We start from the raw sequence: 12,783 nt of genomic DNA on the forward strand, positions 1-12,783 counted from the left end.
ATACTTATGGATTCTGTCTTTCATTATTTTCTCAGTTCGGTTCACAACTCCTGCATTGTGCCCACTATATCATTCAGAAGTAGTGAGTCCACGAGGTAATTATAACCTGCTGTAAAAAAGATTATTCCTTTTTTTTAACTTTTACAATGTGAGCTTGGCAATGTTCATATTTCTGAGTACTTCTTTGCACCAGTCATGATTTTAAACCTCTTATCATTCCTCTGTCTTCATGAGTTTTCTCCTTTATGAAATGAAAGGTCCTGTTCTAAGGAACAAGCTCATCAAATTAGAACATGGGAAAAATCTAACTTAATATTAAGAAAAATATTTTACTGTGATGGTGGTGAAATACTTGAACGGGCCCAGAAAGCATGTGGTACTTTCAGCCCTGGAGACAGTCAGGCATTGCCCTGAACAAGCTAAAGCTGGGCCTCGTATGTTTCATGAAGAACCATAAGATTGCTGTCTTCTGACATCCCTACCTATCATAATCTATTATCTCATAATAGCCTCCTTCTGTTGTAAGCATTTAAGGCAGGATGTTACAAAAAGCATTTGTTTAGTTTCAGGCGTTACCCGCATTGCCCTAATAGTGCAACAGCACAAGGAGCGGAGTTCACCAGGTCTGACTCCAATGTTGCCTTTTAGCCTGTTTCCAGTACACTAATGAGAGAGGTCATTTGTACAACTTGAAAACCCATGTCCATGAGTGGTATATGGGACTGAAAAAGGAAAAAATTCTGTCGGAGGAATGCATAATGTTCTCAGGAGGCTCGTTTTGGATATTTGAAACCTGAAAAATTACCAGATGAAACCAGGAGAGGGCAATGAGCACACAGAATATTGTTGATAGCTAGAAAGGTCCAAGTTCCTGAGTGGTATGGTATTTTCCTCTTTTTAATCAAGGGGTAAGTGTTTATTTGCCCCATAATTGGCTCTGAAGAAGCTGCATTTCTAAGGTTAAATATCGCATTGCACATGACAGGTCTAAGGGTGTCTCAAAACAAAACAAAGGTTTCCACATCAATCTCCCTAAATAAAACAAACAAACAAACAAAAAAACCAATTCAGAATTGCTGCCGAGAATTTCCTCTTGGGCTACATGGAAGAATGGGTTTAACTGGAAAAATTCCCAGAATTAATGCCACAGAAATCTGCATTAAAAAACCCAACAATCAGCATTTAGAAGTGGAAAAACCATTGCAAAGATCTGTTCTAAGAAAATGCTTTCACAACAGTCTTCACATGAATGCACTCTCTGAGTTTCTTCTTTCCCAACACGTATTATTTTTAAGAAGCCTACTTAGTACATTTTAGTCTCTTTCAGAATGTTTAATTTTCGGTGAACTCTGAAAAACCTATCCGTTCATTAACAAAATGAGGCCAGCATTTGTTTGGTTTTCCCAGAAAGAAAACTTGCTGCTATATGTGTTGCTGTTAGGTTCACTGCAGACATAAACAACAATAAATTGTCCTGCTGGATCGAGGCATATAATTTTCTTAGTTTTCTTTAACAGGAAACTCCCTTTAAAAAGACAGGGTAACTTCTAACCTCAAAGATGCTGTAATAAAAAATTTTAAAAAATGCTTTGGCTGAAACAAAAATAGCCTTTTCCAAAAGCAAATGAATAAGGTACACCATTATTCTCAGGTGTAAACAAGTGCAGGGGTTTAAACTGAAGTATTTTTATAGCTAAAGTGGAAATATATTCCATCAAAAAATTTTTTTTCAGAAGCTTAAGTCCTGATTTTTTATTTTTCAACCTTAGTAATTTAGGTGGCATGTGTTGGATTCTGGTTTTGTCTTAAAGGTATTGGTTTAACATTTTATAACATAATATTTAAAGTCATGAGGAACTCAGAATACTTTCAGTATCCACAGGAGCAAAGACACACATATTGCCTGCATACCTAATAGTCTACTGGCCTACTGTAGTGAGAAACTGCCCACCACATTTTATGGCGTAACCTCAGTGCTTAGTTTTTTGTGGGTTCAAATGAGTTTAGTTTGCATTTCTCAAGGATACCAGTATCTCACACTTAACATACGTATTTCGTTCACTGCTTGGAACACCTCTCCAAAATAATGTAAGTATCTGCATAGTTTATGAAAACAGGATTTCACATGATATGAATAAGAGCACGACCATTTTCTGTCACAGAAAATGACTGAATCAAACCTTATGTTCTTGAACAGAACAAACTATTATTGAGAGCATTACTTTTGTAATTGGGGTGCTGCCACAGTAAGCAAAATAAAAAATGAAGGCAAATTTATCTCAATGGTAATTTAAAACCTAAAGAGATAAGAGATTATAGCCACCAAAAATCCAGAAGAGCAGGAATTAATGTTCCAGTGGCCTCATTTTGTTTGCAGGCTTCCTGGGAGAAGGATTACCTTCTTGGTAAGGATTTGAGCACATAGAGCTCGGAGGTGCACCAGGCAGTCTGGAGTGCACAGGGCTTGCTGGGACTGCGCAGGTGAGACAGGACTGACTGGGTCACACTCACCACCATGGAAATGTGTCCTTTGTTTCTGGTCTCTGTTTGCTGTCTCTGAATCACAAAGAGAGGAACCTGGCCAGTTTCTCCAGGTACAGGATATAGTTTACCTGACATATTTTAAGTCTGGGCAAAAGCTGCAAATCGTGATGTAGGACTGAGTATGTGGAGCTCTGTGGTTCCCCAGCACCAGACGCTTTTTGACCAGTCTCTCCACCTAGTATACCTTTTCACTAGAATGTGAATCTTAAAGATAGTTTTATAAACCACAACTACAATTGTGTGTTCTGAACATAAATTTTAAATGGCGGAGGAAATTGCATTTTCAGAAGTGATGCGGTATTCATTATGATCCTAGTGTTTAGAAAGTAAAAACCATGTAAGAATAGAGAAGACTTAGCAATTTATTTTGATTAATGTGCTTGATCTTCTCCTGGGAAAAAAAGCATCAGACTGTCTTCAGGTGCTTTCAGATATGAAAACTTCCCAAAATACTTATGGGCACTAAGCAGGTCTCTTCCTGCCAGCTGACACTCATTGGTGGTTTTCTCAGTCCAGTAGCACTTCATTGTTTGGCATGAAGAATGCAAAGTTAGATAAATACATTTTCATCACACCAGATGCTGCATCCAAAACTACTATAAGCAACATGCTTCTTCCACGCAGGTAGAAAGCTGGTGAAGGACAGTCATTCCAAAGACCAGGTAATGGCAGGGTTAATTTCAAAAGGTGCTTCAAAGCTGCTACAGCTCTTCAGTACTCTGGCATTCCCTCATGAAGCAAGCAGCCAGAAGGGGAAAGTGAAGGACCTTGCAAAGGTAAGTGAACAAACAACAGTGACCAAAACTTTGCTTTATTTTTCTTAACCCTCCAGTCACCACTTTTCATGCTTAAAACATGTTCATGCTTGTGTTAGCAGGTGCCTTCTTACTACAGGTGCTGTCCTGAATGACAGCTTCAGTGGACCTGTTCAATTCAAATTGTAAATAAGGCATTGTTTTGTTTTGTTTTGAAGTGAAGGGGAAAAAAACTATTGCATCAGCTGTCTTTGGGATGTGGTGTGCTCTCTATCATTTGACCTCTTTAATCCAAGACTGTATTTCTAAAAAAAGGTATCTTAGCTCAGTGACTAATTATACCTTTATGTAGAAATTACTGGGTGACATTCCATTGCCTGTGTTATGCAGAAGATTAGACTGTATAAGTCCTTCTTGGCTTTAAAATTTTGTAAATCCAAATTCCAATCCAAATTCTAACACATGTAATCATACTTAGAGATTTCCCCAGAGGTTTCTATAAAAGAATATTTCATTTTCTTCCTCTCCAACACTGCTCATTAACATTACTTTAACAAAGATGACATGCTCTTCCTCAGTGGTGTGCAGAGTGATTGAAGATATTTCTATAATGTGCTTTTGAATCTTCCATGATGTAATGCAAACTAAAGTTGCTACTTGTTATTGTTTAGTCTTTGGTAAATACTAGCCTGTAAGGACAGTACAGTAATGGTGGAAAGGCAAATATTAGTTTGAGAAAGAGAGTATCTTGTCCTTAATTAACTCAGGCATTTTAAATTGTGCTCTGACCCTACTTTCTACCACAGTTAAATTTAAACTTTAATTAACCAAAGTTTTACAAGAAGAGATTTGTGCTGGAAACCGTTCTGATTTTAATGCAAAGTGAAATGGAAAGGCAAAGCTACAACAAAAAATGTGAAAAAGACAGTACATGGTGGAATTTTCATTCTTTAAAATATACGTCACAGGACACATACAAACATGTTAAATACTCTACTCTCAGCTGCAAAGCCCCACCCTGGTGTTATCAACTGATTCTCATAGGAGTTGTTCACTACAGTTGAGTATTGTCCACATAATTTTAAAGGGGAATCCAGACACAGTGTCTTCCTCACACATCTGTGAGGGAAACACCTGCTTCTGAAACCAGACATTCAGTAAGCTTCATCCTCCTCAAGCAGCATCTTTCCTTCTTAAAGTTGCAAATGCTTATTCAGGTTCTCTCTTCCTACAGTCTCTTCTGCTGATACAATTCCTAGAGAAGCCCTATTGGAGTTCCTATAGGTTCTGCTCTTTATTCCTTAAAAGGTCCATGGCAATGAGTAAAAAAATCCCACCAGGTCAAGACTTTCTGATTCCTTATTGATTTCTCATGGCTCTTTGGAGAAACACTTTTTGGCTTTCTCTAACAAAGCTTGACTTCAGTGGAGCAGTCACAACAACCTTCCCTCAGAAACAGCAGAAAACCTAGGAGCAGGCACAGCTTCCTTTCAGACTGGTGAGACACCCTGCTCTGCAGAACAGCTATGCCTCTGTTGAGCTGTCCATAGCAAAGCAGGCATGGTGACCAGAACTAGACAATTTCCTAAAGCGTAGGACTGTATGTATTTGTTTATGATGATCTGTGTATTCTTATAGATCCAAGCGTTTGCTTTTGTTCAAGCTATGCAGGGAAATGGTATTTGTATCTAGATACACTATTATATAGATAGACACATACAGGAAGTTTTGCTAAACAAGGACAAGTAAAATAAGACTAAAAGAAAGACTACTGTGGGTTTAGCTGTAGATCTACTGGGGAAGATAAGTAAAGGGTTTAATTGTTCTTATTTTTTCCCCGTCTCATGTCCTCATGTCCTTGCCCCATGCCACCATACAGATAGCTGATACAAACCCAGCTATTGTGTGAAACCACAGCTATTTCCTAGTGCCTCCTATGCTACAGAGAAGTCAGTGCTGCACCAGAGTTGAGGCTGCTTGCCATTGGTTCTCTCCACCATCCTGTTGCCTATCCTCTTGTAGACCCTAGTGGCATCATCACCACATCTCCTGACCTGATGCAGTCACGCAGCCTACACATATATCACAGGGGACAACACAAGTCAGCTGGAGGGGTGGAGAAGTGGCTCCACTTTCTCAGATCAAGGCAGCAGCCACTTCTGTCACTCCAGTATTCAACTGAAATTAGCACAACTGAGTGTATACATTTCTGAGTAATGTATTCTCATGGACGTTTCTGTTTGGCTACATGACATCAAGTGTAGGGATAATTTTGAATCCTTTGAAATGACACACATGCAGTGCAGTTTAAAGCAATTACTGTGTTGGGCCTCAGCTCAGGTAGAATAAACCCAGTGAAATCAACCGCGCATACCGTGACAGTTTCTGAGCTTACCCTCAAAGATTGGTCTTCAGTTTCTAGCTGCTTGAGTCTTTTCACTGTGAGGAGAAAATGGTATTTACCATCAACATTTTTTTAAGCTCATTGAAGCCAAACAACTACTTTCTAAGTATATCTCTTTTCTTCTGCTCCTAGTTGGTAAAGCAAATATTGCAGTCATTGCCCTGATATACCTTCAACATCTTTTTATAAACATTCCTTTCAGTCTAACTGCATGACTTAATGTTTTACTTCAAGTAATTCCTCCAATCATCTGAGCAATGAGAACACCTAAAGTGAAATCTGATAATTACCTGTGGATAAAAGTAGGAATTAGATTAAGAATGTATTTCAAAAAAGATCTACTACAGAGCAGGATAGTAAGAGAGTTCATAATATTGGTATGTAAGACGAAATATTATGATGAAATTTAGACCAAAGGGAAAACCACCATGGGTGTTTTATTTGAGTCAGAATTGCTGAGTGTCAACTTTGTTCAATAATACACACAGCTGCATGAAGGCTTTCACTTACTTTTAATGTCAAATCTGTTCAGTACAGCATTCTGTATTCAGTGCTGCTCTTCATGTTGCAGCAGTGGCCAAAAGTAATAGTCAAACTCAGTGCCCTACCGTGAGCATCACAGAGCCTATACATAGGAAGCCATCGTCCCTGCCCTGGAGAGCTTACAATCTGGCTTGAAATAGGACCTAACAATTCAGAAAACACAAAACCCCCCAAACAAACAAACATACAAACAAACAAACAAGAATAGTAAGGGGGAAAGATAACAGGACAAAGATCATGTACTTGGATAGGATGAGAATATGAACCACAAAAAAAATTCTCAAAAGGTTTAGTGTTCTCTTCATCTTACAAGAAAGGTAAATAAATGAAGCAAGTTCTTCCCAAGACTCATTCAAGTAGACACTACTTTTTTCAGTCTTCCTAGAATACTTAATTATGACTAGAGAAAGAAATGCTCAGCATCCAAAAAATGCTTGAGTCCAGACCATCAGTTTAGGCAACGTGGCATATCTTCACTGTTGTATGTAAGCTGATTTTTTTCAGAACTGGAAATATACCCATTTTCATAGACACATAGGATAGTTTGGGTTGGAAGGGACCTTCAAAGGTCATCTAGTTCCAACCTCTCTGAAATGAGCAGGTACATCTTTCATTGGGTCAGGCTGCTCAGAGTCCCATCTAACCTGACCTTGAACACTTCCAGGGATGGGGCATCCACAACTTCTCTGGGCAACCTACCCCCGTGTCTTACCACCCTCATTGTAAAACATTTCTTCCTTACATTCAGTCTAAATTGACTCTTTGCCAGTTGACCCTTGCCCTGTCACTACAATGTTTTTCTTGTAAGCCCCCATTTATATACTGAAAGGCTGCAATAAGGTCTCCCCAAAGACTTCTCTTTTCCAGACCGAATGCCTCCAGCTCTCTGTCCTCCTAGGAGAACTGTTCCATCTGTCTGACCATTTTCATGTCCCTCCTCTGGAGCCACTCAACAGCTCCATGTCTTTCTTGTACTGGGCACTCCAGATCTGGATGCAGTACTCCATGTGGAGTCTCACAACAGCACAGGAGAGGGGAAGATTCAGCTCTCTCATGCTGCTGGACACCTTTCATTTTATGCAACTGAGGACACAGTTGGCTTTCTGGGTTGCAAGTGCATGTTGCCAGCTCATGTCCAATTTTTCACCTACTACTGTGCCCCAGTCCTTCTCTGCAGAGTTGCTCTCAATCCATTTAACCCCCAGACTGTACTGATACTGGGAGTTGCCCCGACACTTGCATGTGGCCTTGCTGGGCTTCCGAAGGTTCACATGGGCCTATTCCTCAAACCTGCCAAGGTCCCTCTGGGTGGCATCCCTTGCCTCAAGGAAGTCAACTGCACCATTCAGCATAGTTTCATCCACAAACTTTCTGAGGGTGCACTCAATCCCACTGTTGGTGTCATTAATAAAGATATTGAGCAGCACTGGTCCCAATATGGACCGCTGAGGGACACTCCTTGTTACCAATCTCCCTTTGGACATCGAGCTGTTGATTGCAACTCTTTGGATTTTGCCCTTGGTGAAGCCAAGTTGGCAGTCTCTAATTCCCTGTCTGTCATCCATATGCCTCGACATAGCTTCCAGGAGGACACACCACATCTGTTTATGTACTCCACACAGAAAACCTTTTTCAGGGTTTACAGGTGAAATTTTCCACACATAATTGTCTGATAAACAAAACAGAGCCAGATTGTGTTAATATCAAACATTTGCTTGCCAATACCAAGCTAGGAACCAAGACTGAGTTGGAAATGTGAGGGTATTTATTTTAGAAACATCTTGCCCTCTAATCAGACATTTATATTTTGACAACAGGTAGAGCAAAACACTGCTGGAGACATCTAAGAGGGATTAAAGGTGGTTAGATGCCTAAATTCTACTGTTTTTTCTGTGGGAGCTTGGCTAATATAAGGTACCTTATAAATTTTAACCTGCTTCTCTATCACAAGACCTTTTGTCAAGTAGGCTTCTGTGTTCTGATAGAGGTAGATCTCAATGTGGAAAATTTGGCCTTTCCATCTGTTTCTATTCTTCCTTCATTTCTTTTTGAATACAGACTGGACACTATGTTTCTAATGTCCTTGGTGTTCACCTCTAAAACATTCTCTCATGCAAAAATGTGGGGTTGTTTGTTGTTTACTGTGTACATACTCTTCAGTGAAAACAAAGTTGCAACAATTAAAATCCTGATCACAAGGGTATGGGAGTTCCTCTGCCAGCTCTTGACTACCTTCATCATTTTCGTACCTTTTATGCATCCACTTTTGCATTATCAATGGCATTATTTATTGCAGTTTCCATTGAGCCTTTGTATGCACCTTATCAGTATAACACAGAATTCTTCTCCAATGTCAGTTGTGAAAATTCATTTGGAATTTGAAAGTGGGCTCTTTTTTTGGTATTTTTCCATCAGACACTGAAGTTCCCCAAAGAAAATTATCTGTCTCTGTGACAGCTATGCAAACTCAGGAATGGTTATGACGATGAAGATGTTATATGCTAGATGGAAAAGAACAATCAGATCCAGGTATGTAGGAGAGTTAGGAATTATATCTACTTGTAAATAAAGCAACCTAGATATGATGAACGAGAGAGACACCATGAATCTGGAAGTCCTTTATAGTATTTTAACAAAGTTAGCTTCGCTTTAGAGAGCACTGCTGCACTAACTAGCTCTGATGAAATGCATAGTAAAATCCTGTTCCAAAATCTCTGCCAATGTGTTCTGCTTTTACATTATGTTGGACAGTGTTCCACTTTGTGACAGATTTACAAGGACTTCTCCTCTGCTGAAGAAGAAAGGCAAATGACAAATTTGAAATATTGTCTGTTCATCTCCCTTCATACATAATGTTCTTAATCTCAGAACAGTCTCGTGAATGCCTCAATTAAAAGCAAACTCTTTTCTCAAGTCTTCATCAGCTTGGACTTACTAGCTGGGGTTTTTTTTTTTGTGCAAAATATGCAGAAGAGAAGACTCATTTTGGAGCCCTGCCACAACAAAGACATGCCTGTGTATAGAACTGTTCTGAATTTACTTGGGTTTTTCAAGTTTATCATTGTTACCTCTTCTCAGTATTTGAAAACGTCAGCAGAATTAGGTAGCTCGATCTGAGATGGTAGGCAGTCTTGAGCATGTGCTCTGCTTGTGAAGACAATACAAGACTGAACTCCCTCAACAAAAAAGTACTGTTTACACATGCACTGTACGAATTTAGTTTTAATTTTAATAATGTTGCTAAGTAAAACTAACCAGTTGCTATCACAGGCATTAATGAACAGACAGCGTGCTCTTCACTTTGTTTTGGATTTCTATTCCTTTGTACATGTCATCAGATAACTTACTGAAATGAAAACATATCCAGTTATACTACTGATGGTAAGTTTTGCATGCCATTGAAATGAATACTTCTAAGACAATAGTTAGGGAAGCTTTCATTACAGGCGCTGACAAGTAAGAAATAACTTTGGATTTTCAAATCGTTGATTGTATTTGCAGTAGCTGCCTAATTTATCTTTCTTATAGAAACCTTTGGGAGACCAATAGAAAACAAACAGAAAAGTCAGAAAACAATATTCAGACATGAAATATAAATTATAGATTTATATATATTCTATGTATATTATAAATCTATAAATTAAAGAATGGAGAGGCTTTTTTGTTTAATTTTCACTATGGCCTTTTAAAATCTAGGTTAAAGTACAAAACCATGTAACTGCATGCTGTCAAACGATTCATATTCAGCTTTACCAGCACATTGATGCTCTAAACTTAAAAAACCAGTACTATTAAAACCTCACTGCAGACCCCCGATTTAGCAAAAAATCCACTGATATTGGAAGGCTTTTGTCTTTGGGTCCCACACAAGAAAAGAACAAAAGCTATCTCAGGTCCTGTAGCTGCCTTTCTCGGTAATGCTGTCAGATCCTGCAGAGGTAGACAAGTGTGCCTAATTTCCTTCATTACGCGTAGACATCCGCAGTTCGGTAGCTCTACCCACAGTGTATAAAACAAAGTAACCACAAACTAGTTTTGTAATGCAGATAGATATATGCAAAATATTAGATAGGTGCCAGGTGCCATTTTGGCTGATAATTTTGAATAAGACTACCTACTAATAAAATTATAACTATTTTCTTTCTTAAACAAATCAACAAGTTCATTGAAGCAATGAAAATCTATGTGTTCCTATATAAATTCAGAGCAGAAAAAAGTCTGGAAGTTTACTTCTGCGCTTTACTTATGGTCATAGGAAGCTGCCTGATTAGAGACTTTCAACTCAGACCTACAAATGGTAGCTAAATTTAACTAGAAGATTAACTTTTGTCAAAATAAATTCTTACAGTCTGCTCCAAAGACTACTGGTGTCAGGAAAAGTCTATAACCCTGGTCTCTAATTAAGTAGGTTTGTTAAAAAGAAAAATATCTCATTACAGACGTGAGTCTGAAAATACTTAAGTGTTCTTAGTTTCTAGTGAAGTTCACGTATTGTAAAGAATATCTTAACATCTTAATTCCAAGTATTAAATGGAATGCGTTATAATTAGGAACCTTTTAATCCAAGTGAGTTTCTAAATAAAGATACCTGGACCTACTGTAAAATGTGCTTCAGAAAAATCTATGGTGTTCTAGTACGCAACCAAATTACCCAATATTGAATGTCTGAATGCAAAAAATGACAAGTTATAAAAAAATACTGTAAGATCTGCAAAACAATTAAATTTGAATAAATTAGTTGGAACTCAGTGTTTATACTGACAGAAAAATCAGAGTAAGTTCTTTGTCTACTCAAGAATAACTTGGATGAGGAAAAAATTTTTCTTAGATACAGAAAGCTAAAACAAGCCGCTGCTCTTCAAGCTTTTTCTCATAATGACTCCTCAATAACCAACCCTTTGATCCCAAACAAATAAATACCAGCTTCAAAGAAACATACTTAACACACATTCAGTTTGTCTAGCTTCATGTTAGGTTTTTATAGAATTATTTATTTTTCTGGCTTCATGTATATGACTTTAGCTAAGCATCCTAATTTAACACTATACAAGAACACAAATTAGCCATCCTATAGCAAAAAATGTGATGATTTCTAAAAAATAGCATTAAAAGTAACAAATAATATGATTGGTGTAAACTGCAATTTAAAATAACTTCTCTTTTTCTACATTATCATGCTTTTATCATTCACACTTTAAACAGTAAGCTCAGAGAACCTTAAAATATCTTCCTTAGGATGTGTGCTAAGATGTACCAAATTCAAATAATGGGTTTTGTTTGTTTTTTGTTGTTGCCGTTGTTGGTTTTCAAAGAACAGGTTAATATTTTCCCATTTTTGAGATTCACAACTGATGTTTAATAGTGGTGTACACATAAAGAGGGCTTCAAATGCTACACATGCTGTTGAAGACATTTTTCCATGTGTAATTTTTGAATGAGCACTGCAACAACCTACCAATTAAATCTAAATATATAATACCTCATGGTCTCAGATTTTGAGAAATTACTGCAATTACTTAGCGATACCTGCTTCAATTAGTGTAATTTTCTGGTGAAGGAAAATTTAAGTACTCAGTTAAAATAGAGTGTATTTATTTCTGTAGACGGCAGAAACAAAAATCCCCAGTGCAACAAGTACCTAGGCATACCAGTCATTCCAAAAAAGAAGGAGGTAGGCAAATGCTTAAGTAACTAAATTAACTGTGATCCAGTATTAGAACTGGGCTTTTTGAAGAAGCTGTGTTAACCTCACAAGAAAGCCTAATACCACTCCACAGTTTTTAAGGCATTTTTAAAGCAATCATGGTTCCTGGCTTGTTTCCAAGACTTTTAAAGGACTGCAGAGATTTTCACCTCCATACCTCTGGTCACAGATACTGGTGGTTTTTTTGATGGTCTAGAGAGACCCAAGGTATTAAAACTAGGTATAATTAGGCAACCTGTGAGGAGATGACAGTGGCTGGATGGACATAACAACCTAATGATAAGTGGCTCTCTAGGCATGCTGATAGTGCTTTTCATGCTTTATGAAACCAAAATTAATTAACAAATAAAACTCACGCTATGGAAAAAAAGGCAAACAACATGAATGGCTGATAAATGGGGACGACTAGCCTCAACTATGCTTTCTCCAGTTTCTTGAAAAATAGTTACTTAATCAGGCAAAAAAAAAAGGGAGAAAAAAGTATGGCTAGAATCCCATTGTGTGGAAACATTGTCTAATATCACAATTGGACAACCTGCTGTTTGTAACACTACTAAGATTTAGAGGAAGATTAGAAAGACAGAAACCTCATTCCTTCAGCGTTGTGTTTTCCCAATCTTCAACCTTTCCATTTCACTCAGTCTTAGTCACTGATTGTTCTAGGCAAACCCTTAAATGGAGAATAGTATTTTCAAAGCCACAGTGAGAAAGATCTGAGGGGATGAGCAGCCTGCAAACATGACGAATAAGAGCCCAAACCCAACCACCACTGTAGCAGGCTGTCCAGACTAGTACTGACCCGAGTGTCAGACATAACCCACATGTGGAAAGAC

This window comes from Falco cherrug, chromosome Z (genome assembly GCF_023634085.1).
Source record: "Falco cherrug isolate bFalChe1 chromosome Z, bFalChe1.pri, whole genome shotgun sequence".
Taxonomy (NCBI): Eukaryota; Metazoa; Chordata; class Aves; order Falconiformes; family Falconidae; genus Falco; species Falco cherrug.